The 13,137-nt window shown below is 36.5% G+C and overlaps 1 protein-coding gene across 5 annotated transcripts in view; it reads right to left on the bottom strand.

Annotated features, from left to right (window-relative positions):
* Positions 1–13,137, bottom strand: part of Dmd (dystrophin) — a 2,157,654-nt gene that overhangs the window by 29,699 nt on the left and 2,114,818 nt on the right. The window lies entirely within an intron of this gene.

Genomic DNA, 13,137 nt, shown 5'->3' with positions numbered 1-13,137 from the left:
TGCTTCACCTTTGCTCCCAAGAAGAAATATGCCATACTGAAGTTCATGTCATCAGCACGCTTGCATCCAGATGTGCTACCATGCACTTAATAAAGATGCTACTTATCTGCCTGTTGTACCTACAAAATGGCTCCTTCACATGCCATTATTTTGCATGCAGTAGTTTGCATGTTCTTATACTGTACATTTAAGAACTTCTATGTTCAAGAACATACCTACCATTCTAAGTGTTGCTGTTAGTCTTCAATACCACTTTCGGAGATTTATCCATGTCGATACAAAACATTTTACTATGTAACCGCTGTAAGGTATTCTCCTGTTTCTTGAATATGCCAACAGTATTCACTTGTCTGTGGACAGGTTATTTCCAACACTCCTCTATTCCAAGCCATGATGAAATGAACCTCTTTATAATTTTATTTTTGAAAACCTTTTTAAGAGATACTATAGAATACAACTTGATATGGAATTGTTAGGTCCTAGCATCAGCTGGAACCCTGCTGCATATTGCCAAAGTGTTCTCCCCAATAGTTTTACCAATTTATATTCTCACTGGTAGTGAATGATCCTTTCCATCTCCCACATTCTTATCAAAAACCTGGTGCTACCAGATAGTCACATTCCACACAACCTAATGGGTACATTTTTAACTTGCATATCCCTAATTACTGTGAAGTTTAACTTTCTTTTTATTTAAACTTTATTTTTATTTATTTATTTGAGAGAGAGGGACAGAAAGAAAAAAAGAAAGAGACAGAGAGAGGGAAAGAGATAATGGGTGCGCCAAGGCTTCCAGCCATTGCAAACAAACTCCAGATGCAGGTGCCCCCTTGTACACCTGGCTTACGTGGGTCCTGGGGAATCAAACTGAGGTCCTATGACTAGGCAGGCAAATGCCTTAACCACTAACACATCTCTCCAGCCCTGTTAAGTTTAACTTTCATGTTATCTGTCTTCTTGTGGAATTGATTTTACTTTATCATTTGTGATCTGTTCTAAATGCCTATCCTTTGCCAGTTAATGAGCACAGCAAATCTCTCCTGCCATATTTAGTTTACGCTTGCTCAAGACATTATGTAGAAGGAAAAAAAATTTTTTTCACATGTTTCCTGCTTTTGTGTTTGGTTTAGTAAAATCTTCCTTAAAACTACATCACAAAGTTTAAAATTTTGATTTTGTTTTTCATTTTTTTACTTTAATTATTACAAAAATCTATTTTTGTATTTAGTGAGAATATAATCTATTTTTTACCTTTCCTTTATAAACCATTAACCTAACTCCATTCATTGTACTGGATTTCTTTGAGTGCCTCTGTAATACATCAAGTGTCTATAAATAGATACTTGTGCTTCTGAGCTCTCTATTCTACTCCATTGGTTTATACAGCTTTAAATCAGTTATAATCTGATAGGGCGTACAATTTTTATTTAGTTCTTCCTCAAAATGTTCTTGGTTATTCTGATCTTTGATTTTCTGTATGACTTTAGCATCAAATTTTTTCATGAAAATCCTTAAGTTTTCAGTTTCAATTATACTAAATGTATATATATATATATTTTTTTTCTAAATGTATATATTAAACTGAAAAACTCAACTTACATTATTGAGTTTTCACATACAGGAACAGGGCAAGTCTCCTCCTCATTTATCCTGGTTTCATTTTACATCTAGTAATAATGTTGAACACTAATTTGTAGGAAATGGATGGAGCTGGAAAAGATTATACTAAGTGAGGTAATCCAGGCTCATAAATTCAAATGCCACATGTCTTCTCTCATGTGTGGATCTTAGCTTCAAATGTTTAGATTTGGATGTGAGCAAAAGTGAGTAGTAGAGGGAGCTAAAAACAGGCTATGAAGGAGGCAGGAGAGGGGAGGGTTTAAGGGGAAAGTATAGTAGATATGTAAGTGCGAAACAGAATACTGAGGGTGAAATGGTCTAAGCAGGGTCAGGGGAGGGGATGGAGGAAAGGAGAAGGTGGAAGGAGGGTTAATCAAAATTAAAGATTTTATGAATACATCATATGGAAACCTATATATGTTTTTATATCTTTATTTTTAGTTATTTGAGAACAACAGACAGACAGAGAGAGAAAGAGAAAGAGGCAGATAGACAGAGAGAAGGGGCATGCCCGGGCCTCCAGCCATTGCAAACAAAACTCCAGATGCATGCGCCAACCTTGTGCATCTGGCTTACGTGGGTCCTGGGGTACTGAACTTGGGTCCTTAGGCTTCATAGGCAAGTGCTTAACCACTAAGCCTTCTCTCCAGCCCCCCTATATATGTTTAAAGACAGAGAAAGAGGGTCTGAGCAGAAGTATCCTGTGGAGGTAGACAATGGTCCAGAAGCCTTCAATTGTTACTAGAAAATTTGAGAGCCAGGGGTGGGATACCCTCTAGTGAACTGTTGGCAAAGGAAGCTTCTGATGCTCTCAAAATATTGCGGGCTATTGCCAAGGACTTTGGCTGCCCAGCAGAACTAGATGGTAAGTAAGTCCCTATTGCTGAAGAGTCCACATGCTGCAGGTCACTGAGACATCAAGCTGGAGCTGGGGCAGAAGTCCCGTTCCTGTTGACTAGCTGTCAGATTGCTGGAAATTGCTATGCGGCCTGTTGGGGGAGAAAGTCTTCAATAGTCTTACCTATCAGTGAACTCTGTAAGTTTCATGCCTGATCAGATGGGCCAAATGTACCAACTGGTGTAATGGTGGCATGTCTATTGTGGGGGAAACCAAGTGCTCTTTGGTTGGATTCCAGGCCTGTTCCATGGGAGGGAATTCATGCCTGGTACTGCAAACCTATGTTTGGGAAAGTCATAAGCCCTAAGGGGCAGGGGAGGGGCTACTACTGTTATCTAGCTAAATGAATATACTATGACTACCAAACTGCCCTCTGAATACTTATAGTTATGCCCATATATTAATACCACTTTCACTTTTTGTTACAGAAGCTTCTCTTTTTAGATGGTGGTAACCACTGGAGTAACTAAAAACTCACAAACATGTTGAGAAGAAGTGGCAGTGGAGTGGCCAGCACTAAGTGAGACATCTGCATCATACCCTCCAAGGTGCAGGAATCTTTGTGGAAGGGATTGAATGAAATATTTAAGAGCCAAAGGAGGAGAATGAGTGCTTTCAGTTGTCTTCCAGACACATATTGCCCATAGTATTCATGACCTCATAGTAACTAAGGCCACCTACATAAGACTCACGTGATAGGATAGGAAAAAATAATGACATTAAAATAAAAGGGAGACTACTTGTAAATAAGAAGGGATTCAGTTGGGAGCGGTGGGAGGATGGAAAGGGAGGGTTGCTATTTGGGATTATGATATTCTATTCTCTATGTAACTGTTAATCAAAAGTTAAAAAATGAAATTACATAGAAAAATGTATATTTTACTGTATGTTTTTCTTCTTGCTTGTCAGGTTCAATGCTTAGTTTTTAATCTTGTATTTTTAATTAATTTAATTTTTGTGTGTGTGTGTTTGTGTGTGTGTGTGCGCACGCGTGTGCGCCATGGGTATGCATTTGGAGATCTGTGGACAACAATGAGGTAGGTGTCTGTATTCCATCTTCTTTGAAAAAGGGTCTGCTGTCAGGGCATACAAACTGCCAGATGACAAACAAATAAATGGACTATTTGACTAGGAGCTGAGAACTAGATACATGTGTCACTTTGCTTTGGAATTGAACCTGGCTAGCAGGCTGGGCAAGCAAGTGCCTTTAACAACTGAGCCATTTCTTGTGCTGTCTTTTCTATATCTGAATATACACATTTAGTATACATTTCCATTTAGTGTACGAATAGTTGGGATAGCTATACTTTATTTATCTCACATTTTGTAATCTTTCTGATTTTCAAGTTTCACCCATAGTGATTCGTGAAGGGGTTTTTATATTTGTAAATATTTTACTGATTTTAGCATACTTTCTAATTTATTTGCATTTAAATCAAAGAACACTTGTATTATACTAACCCTTTGAAATTTAGAAATGCTTCTTTTGTGACTTAGTTCTACTTCATAGTCACTGTCTAAAAATGAGTACTTAAACTGGGCATGGTGGTGCATGCCTTTAATCCCAGCACTCGGAAGGCAGAGGTAGGAGGATTGCCATGAATTCGAGGCCACCCTGAGACTACATAGTGAATTCCAGGACAGCCTGGACTACAGCAAGACCCTACCTCGAAAAACAAACAAAAAATAAAATAAAAACGAGTACTTATCACAAAGCTGTATATCCATCTGTATAATGAAACTAGATCCCTCTTTCTAACTGCATAAAAATCAATTCCCAATGGATCAGCAAGTTCTGAAACTAAAACTGACAGAGGAAAAATAGAGAATATACTTCAAAGTCTCAGCATAAGAAGCACTTTCTGAATATGACTCCAAGCTACTCAGAGAATAGCACAAAAGAATTAACAAATGGGGTTAAATGAAATAAAAAAGCACAGCAAAGGAAGCAAATTAATTGACTAAATGTCTACAGAATGTGGGGAAAAAAGTCTTTGCTACTAAATATCTGATAAAGGATTAATATCTGGAATATACAAAGAACTTTAAAAGATGAAACACACACAAAAAAAAAACAAACAACCCAACCAATGAATGTGCTAAGGACGGTTCCCAAAAGAGGAAGTACAGATTGTCAATGAACACATTAACAGATGATCAGTAACACTAGCCATCAGAGAAGTGTGAATGAAAACTACATTGAGATTCCATCTACTCCAGTCAGAATGGCAGTCAAGTGACAATGCTGGTAAGGATGTGGATACAAGAAACCCGTACACACAGTTGGTGGGAATGTAAATTATTAAAGGCACTATGGAAATCAGAAGAGAGCTGCTTCAAAAGACTAAAAGTGCATCTTCTATGTGGCCCACAATATCATTCCTCAGTATTTAACCAAAAGCCTCCAAGTCAATAAATCACAGAGTTATTTTTACAGGAGTATTTAATGCAGTATTCATTATCCAAAACAGCTAAATTATAAAACCAACCGAGATGTCCACCAACAGAGTAATAAAGAAAATGTTCTTTATAGACACAATGGAATTTTTTTGTTAGTAATAAAGACGAATGATGGGTGCAACTGAAAAAGATAATCATATTAAGTGCATTAAGTCAGTCTCAAGACAAATATTACATGCTTCTCTTATTTGTGGGTCTTTGCTGTTACAGATACATAAAATCATACATGTATAGATTAATATGAAAGCAGAAACAAAACTGTGGGGGGGGACAAAGGAGACTAATGGAGGGGAGAAAGAGGGTAGTGAAGCACAAGAAAGATTATGCTTAAAGTACATATGTGCTTATAGAAAAATTGTCTCTTGTAACTCAGTATAATAAGGCAAACTCTTTATATAGAAGATTGCTATTTTTGTTGTCCAAACTATCTTCATATTTACTAAATTTTTGATTCCTTTCAACTATCATTTTTATTTTTATTTTATTTTTTGAAGTCGGGACTCATTCTAGCCCAGGCTGACCTGGAATTCACTATGTAGTCTCAGAGAGGCCTTGAAGTCACAGTGATCCTCCTACTTCTGCCTCCCAAGTGCTGGGATTAAAAATGTGTAAACATAAAGGTTTTGTTACTTTTTCCTTTTGATACTATTGTAATTCATTTTATTTTGGGGGGGTCTATGCAGATAGATGCATAAAAATTTGATTGCTCTTGGATTTTTTTAATGCAAATACCATTTTGTTTCTAACACTATGGCCAAGAACTGTTTTTCAGGTGAAGATTTCCATAGCTATTCCATTTTCTTTCAGTTACACTTGATTGTTATTCAATGGAATATAATCGGAATTACTGCACACACATGTCCCAATGTTTTAGGATTTACTGCAAATACAATTCCAATAGAGGATACTCTGTATTTGATACCCAATGAGTGATCACGTCTGTTTGTATCTTTTTTCCAGTTCTTATAGCTAGGGAACTCAGCTTACAGCTTTGTATACAGATGAAATCTCAATACTAAGAGAATACCTATCCACAAATGTGGGAGATCTGGGAGCAAAGATAAGAGATGCAAATCGGGCAAGCAAGATGAGTTTTCTCATTGTCCTGTTTGAAGACAATAAAATAATTTTAGATAATCTGATACTGAAGTTTCCTATTTCCAATTAGGGAAATGTTTTGATCCATATTTACTTTTCATGCTCCATATTTACTTTCAAATTCTGGATCCCCACAATGAGGCAGAATTAAGATCCAATAGAATCTTAGTTCATTGTCACTGATTTTAGACCTCCTCTATACTTAATAGTACATGCCATTTTAGGAATTTAAAGTCATGCATGAAGTCAATGTATCATCTTTTCAATTTATTTCAGAAACTCCATTCTGTACATACTGAAATCCTACTGCAATCTATCTTCAAGAACAGCCATTTGTACAGTTTCATAGAAATCTACCTTGATTAAATAGTGATACAAAGAGCTTCATCAGAGTAAGTGTGGGGGCTGGAGAGATGGCTCAGTGGTTAAGATGCTTGTATACAAAGTCTCACAGTGTGGGTTCGATTCTCTAGTACCACATAAAGCCAAAGTGGTGCATGCATGAGGAGTTCATTTGTAGCTTCAAGAGGTTCTGGTGTGCCCTTTATCTCTCTCTCTCTGTATTTTCCCTCTTTATCTTTCTCTCTGTGCTTTCAAATGAATAAATAAATACATATTTTTTTAAAAGTAAGTTTACTTTTAGCCAGATTACACACTAGCTCTCTGGGTCTGGACAAATGTCTGTAGTTGTCCACACTAATGAAATTTAATCTGTGACCACTTAATACACAGTCAGCTAAATGTTTCTGGGAACCCAAAGCAGCATTAAATGTTCACATGGGCTTATTTTATAGGAATTTTATCTTTTCTTTCTTTCAGTTATTCACAAATTATTGATATGCTCCAACTAACACATTTTTTCTTTTGTTTTGTGTGTGTGTGTGTGTGTGTGTGCGTGTGCGCACACACACACAGAGACACATGAAGGTCAGAGGATGATTTTGAGTTAGTCCTCACCTTTTACTTCATTTAGGATGGGCCACTCATTCACAGCTCTACTTGCCAGGCTAGCTGACTTGAGAGTTTCCAAGAAGTTCTCCTATCTCTGCCTTCCTTTCATCTACATGCATGCTGGGATTACAGAGGCTAGTGCTACAGCCTCAGGCTTTATGTGGGCTCGGTGATCCAAACTCTGGTCCTCATGTTTGTGCAGGCAAGTAAGTACTTTATCCACTGAGCTCTCTCCCCAATCCCAACTAACATTTTATATAAATTTTATTCACACTCTTTCTACCAAACTGAGCCATTCATGATATTCCTCAAAATATTGTTTTTCCATGTGAAGTTCAGGATAGGGCAACAGTGGTACTGTCTTAAGTATCTTTTCAAATGGGTACTGTCAAGAGACTATCTGTTCTAAAGAGATCTTCCTTGGTATCCCGATCCTATGGGCTCTCCTTTTAAGTTATTTATAACCATCTTTGTTCAGGAAACATGATTTATTATATACAACACATTAAATTTCTGCTTTTGTGTTTTCCAGTGAAAAATAGGAAAAGCTCATTTTAATCAGCCAGGGCTTCTCTAAGCTGAGTTGTAAAGAATACCAATTACTCTATGTAGGCGTTTGCTTCCTTCCCAGATGTTTGAAATTTCTCTTGGGAGACCATTTACTTAAAGACTCACATCCCTTTTCAATTCTGGAAGATTCTCAGCCATTATGTCTTTGAATATTGCTTGTGTGTCATTTCCTTCATTCTTTTCAGAAGCCCCTTAAATATACTCCCCTAAGTAAATTCCCAAAGTATACCTAGAGTAAGACATACTACAGAACTTTATGAGCAGCTCTCCATTTCATTAATTCTTTATTTATATCTTTTGTTCTCTCTCTCAGCATGATCTTCTAATTCTCTTACCTTCTTTGAGTTCAGTCTATAATTGTTCCTGTCTCTATTGAATGTAGGAAACTTCCATAACTATCAGTTTATTTGCAAAGCTTAGTATCACTTTCATTAATGGTAGTCCTGGATGTATGACTTTGAGAATCATGAGTGCACTACAACAAGATCTTTATTGTATTCTATCATTTTATTTCACAAGACTTCATCTTTTTTGTTGTTTTGAAGTAGGGTCTCACTCTAGGCCAGGCTGATGTGGAACTCATTCTGTAGTCCCAGGCTGGCCTCAAATTCACGAAGATCCTCCTTCCTCTACCTCTGGGGTGCTGGAATCAATGGTGTGCACCACCATGCCCAGTGGATAGACTTATCTTTTGATGATTAATAGGGGAAGAGTATCACTTCACATTCTGTTCTAGATTCTAGTTTCGATACATTTTTTTTTTCAAATGGATGGTGTATATATGTGCTTTTCTTTCTATTTTCTTCTCTTAAGCTTGTCTCTGTCAAGTGGCTTGGTAACTACTCCCATGCAATACTTTATGGAAGACAGACTACAACCAGATCTTATACTGCTGGTCTTCAGCATTGCCATGAGTGGTGAAGAGATCCCATCAATATTTTGCTTTCAAGGCTGTGTGTTCTTGCTTACTGAACTCTTCCTGCTTTCCTGGGCCCTAAGCATTATATCCATAGATTCATATAGGCAGTACTTTGCCAAAACAGTTGAAACTTTTCATGCTCATGCTCAAATGTAAATATGTATGTATATACACCTCCATAGGTGTATTTTTGTGGTGTACTGTTTCAAATAGTAGTCTTGGTTCTGGGGCCCCAACTTGCAAGGAGAATTTTATTAACTTTTATTATAGCAGAACCCCAAAGTTCACAAAACTAGCTTACTTACTGCTCACCATGACTTCCTTAGCTTTTTTTTTTTTTTTTCCATTTATGGTCCATAGAGATGGTCATCTGGATTTAAAGTCCAGTGTCATTTTTCTCATTTTTTAATATTCTTTGCTGCTAGATAAGCAGTAGGATAGAGGAAGAGGCCTGAATTAAAGAGCTAATCTTATCTCAATCAGGATAACAAGACACACTGATTTTGTAGCTACAAAGTCAAGATTCCCTCAGTATTGAATTAATCCTTAACTCAAGACCCCAAGGTAAAATGAACCAATGAAGTACTTTTCTCTGAAGCAAAGATATAACAAACATACAGCTCTTAGGAGTCTCGGTTAGCAACTTGATTATAATGGTTGGGCTTTCCCTCTTGAGATTTTGAAGTAGGACATGCTGTTGTGCCAAAGGTTTTCTAAAGTCAGAAGTGGTCTAGGAGGTTTCTTTACAAGGTGTCTGTTGCTCAGATGTCCTTGGAACTCAATATATAGTCCAGGCTAGCCCTCAAGAGAGGTTCCTTGGCCAGCAACTAAGTCAAGTATAAAGTTCTTTGAGTCTATAGTCTCTATTTTGAAGTATTTATAAAGAGGCAGTAAGGTTATAAAGAAGAACTGAACTGAGGCTTATTGGGTTGATTTACATATGGTTTTTATCAATTTATTTTATTTCTTAAAATATTTTAAATAAATACTTATTTCTTTATTTGAGGGAAGGAGGGAATGAAGGGCAGAGAGAAAGGGGAGAGAAAGAAAAAGAGAGAGACAAGGGCAGATAGATAAAATGGGCACTTCAGAGCCTTTAGTCATTGCAAAAAACTCCAGACATATGCACCACCTTTTGTATCTGGCTTACGTGAGTCCTGGGGAATTGAACCTGGATCCTTTGGCTTTGCAGGTGCCTTAACTGCTAATCTACCTTTCCAGCCCTCTTTCATGTTTTGAGATAAGGCCTCATTATGTAACCCAGGCTGCTTTCAAACTCATGATCCTTCTACTTCAGTCTCCTTAGTGCTCAGATTACTGTTATATGACACAATACCTTGCTTACCAAATATTTTCAAATACATTTAGTCACAGAAGTGTTAGAGCATACTTATGTCAGTGGTTGGGTAATAGAGCTACTTAGATTGTATGTATTCAATTATTTTCCCATGGTTGAAAACATCTATACAGCCAGGCAGGGTGGCACATGATTTCAACCTAGTACTCAGGAAGCCAAAGTAAGAGGTTTGCTGGGAGTTCAAGGCCAGCCTGGTAGTACAGTGAGTTCTAGTTCAGCCTGGGCTAGATTAAGATCCTACCTCAAAAACAAAACAAAACAAAAAACAACTATTCAAGTAGCTTTTAAGTATACCCTAATGCTAGATTTTTAAGACTGACAAGGGAGCTCATTCTCACTAATACCACTATTGTAGTAAGATAGGTTGTTTTTCTTTTTCTCTTCCCCTTTTCCCCTCTCTATCCCCTTTCTCTTTGGCTTTTGTTGAGATAAGGTCTTCCTCTGTAGCCCAAAGGCCTGGGATTAAAGTTCCTTCTCCTAGTGCTCCTGAGTATCAGGATTATGGGCATCTGCCACCACATCTGGGACCCAAAGTAAATTTTTTTAAAGTTCCATCACAAGTTCACAATTGACTAATTTTATCAGTCAGATGTCAATTTATATTGTTAACTGATTTATATTTTCCTGTCCTTGAAGGTTTCTATTTTACCCTTACTGATTCTCCAACAGTTAGGATGAAGTTGTAGCCATTTCAATGGAGACAAATATATGGCAAGGATCAGACAGAAACTCCTCAGAGAATCTATTTACATTCTTGATTATCTTGTAAATTATATTTCTCTGGTAGCTCCCTAAAGAACACTAATTCAAATTCATTGCACATGGCTTTTGTCACTATAATTTCTTCTTGTAGCCAATCATCCTGAAAAAAGTTTCCCATCCATTATTAATTATTTTTATTCTCTATAGAGCTAAAACAACCTTCTACTCTACAACTACATAGATGTATCTGATTAATTTTGTCATAAAGTATATAAACATGTTTGTCTGGATGCAAATTTACATTTTAACAAATTTCCTAACCTAAATTTCCTAATGGACATAAAAGATGAATCAAGTTGGAATGGTTTCATTGCCTTGCTTCTAATAACTAAAAATATGGAAGCCCTTGGACTCCTTAACAATGACTTTTAAGTGTCCTCTTGGCATTAAGTAGCAGGTATGATAACGAACATATATCAAGTTTTTAGTAATTTCTACTATTGTACAGAGTGAAATGATTTTAGCATACGTTATCAAATCTTCAAATGGAACTCACCTATGATGAGCAATGCATAGTTATGTAATCATCTATTTGAAATAAAGAAATGAGGGTAATTCTCCAGTGATCATGTCTTCGTAAACAGTATTGTACACTAAGCTATACATTAGAGCTTGAGCACACTTAAGGTCGATTTCTAAAATGCAAGTACAAGGATCTGCATGTAAAAAGTGTAAGATGAGAGAAATATAGATTTTTCCTCATACAGTACTAAATATAATGAAATTATATCCAACAAGATTTAGACTTGGGCAAATGTAGTAAACTATATAAAATAATTGTAGTCACCTTACATGTAGTAAATTAATAGTTTCTTTTAGAACAAAAAGATATTATTTTGCCAGCATGATGTATTCTAAAAACTAGAAATTACAAAGAAACTTTTCAATCATAGCACAAATACTGAAAGATATACAAAAATACTTTATCAAGCACAAAATTAAAAATAGCCCTAGATTGAATATAAAAAGACATCCAGGTATCTTGGCATTACAAGTGTAAATTAAGGGGACTCACAGAGTAGGAAGTAAGAGCATGCAGATTTTGTATCTGCCTTAAGCAAAACAGTAAAAATGGCAGGAACCACCGGGTTCTTCTTTTTAATCCTCTTCTATTAACACTGTTGCCCTTTCAAGCATTTAGAGTTCTTAATTTCAACCCCTTTTCTATTGAAATTTGTTCAGAATAAAGGTTTTCTATAGCACATTTCAAGCTTACTAGGATTTTATAATAATGTGGTACTTCTTCCAGTCCTATCTGCATTTTAAAAGAGATGCTGAAGTGTGTACAGGGAAAACGCTTTGTACCATCAGAGAAAGAAAATGAATATGTGATTATGACACATATCCTATTTTTTGCCTTTTACCACCATGGCCCAGGACAGAATTAAAGTAGGATTTGAGAAATAATCTTGGAGTCCAGAAAAGACCTTGATTTACTCCTTGCTGAGCCTGAGCAACCAACTCAAGCACTAATCCTATTGTGAGGATTGATGAGCCAGTACCATCTAGATTCTGTGTGTATAGCATTCTTAGCACCAAGCTCAGCCCATACTATGCATTCAGTAAATATTGGTTACTACTAATGTTGTTGGAACTACTGTCATTCTCACTTCTCCCTCCGTTGTAGTTTTAAGGTTGGGAATCTCAGGCATGCTGAAAATTCCTATCAAAAGATAACAAAAGGAGCCCGGTCATGGGGCATGGCGGCACACACCTTTAATCACAGAAATTGAGAGGCAGATGTAGGAGAATCATAGTGAGTTTGAGGCCACCCTAGATTACATAGTAAATTTCATATCAGTTACAGTTAGAGCAAAACCCTATCTCAAAAAAAAAAAAGAAAAAAAAACTGAAATGAAAGCAGAAAATGTAGTTGTATTGAAGTAGGAAAGTGACTTACTCACTCTCAGGCTTTAGAATTATTGTACATTTTCCATCATCAGAGGGAACAGAGTCACAGAATTAAACTCATTAGGATGAGATTATATTAGATCTGACCAAATATGCTAGACATGTGACAAAACTGCTTAATTATCTTCATAGGTGATTGCTGGAATAAAATGTTTGGACCAAGTTGACTGTTTAAGGTATCTAGGTGTGCTATTTTCTGGATACTCCCGTGACACACTGATCTATATTTTGTTCAAGTTACAAACAATGGAGCTTGACAATAATAAAATCTTCATCTTTTCTGACTCCCATATGTTTCACCAATTCCTGAAATGGGACTATGGACATTACTATCTATATTACAAATGTACTAGTCAACAGTTAAACAAAAAAAGAAGTGATAAAAACTAAGTATGTTACCTGCAAATATAGATGAATAACAAAACCCAAGGCAAATATGATAGTGACTATTCTTCCTTACACAAAAGGCCAACTAGGATTGGAGTGACTAGTGGTGGGTTAGTCTAATCCCCAGGAATAGGACCACTGGGAAACGTGTGCTTCAATTTTTAGACAAATACAACAAAATATCAAACTTTCATTCTCTGTGGT

This window comes from Jaculus jaculus, chromosome X (genome assembly GCF_020740685.1).
Source record: "Jaculus jaculus isolate mJacJac1 chromosome X, mJacJac1.mat.Y.cur, whole genome shotgun sequence".
In the NCBI taxonomy this organism is placed as follows: Eukaryota; Metazoa; Chordata; class Mammalia; order Rodentia; family Dipodidae; genus Jaculus; species Jaculus jaculus.
The sequence above is the reverse complement of the archived record's forward strand: the minus strand, read 5'-3'. Positions and strand labels throughout refer to the sequence as shown.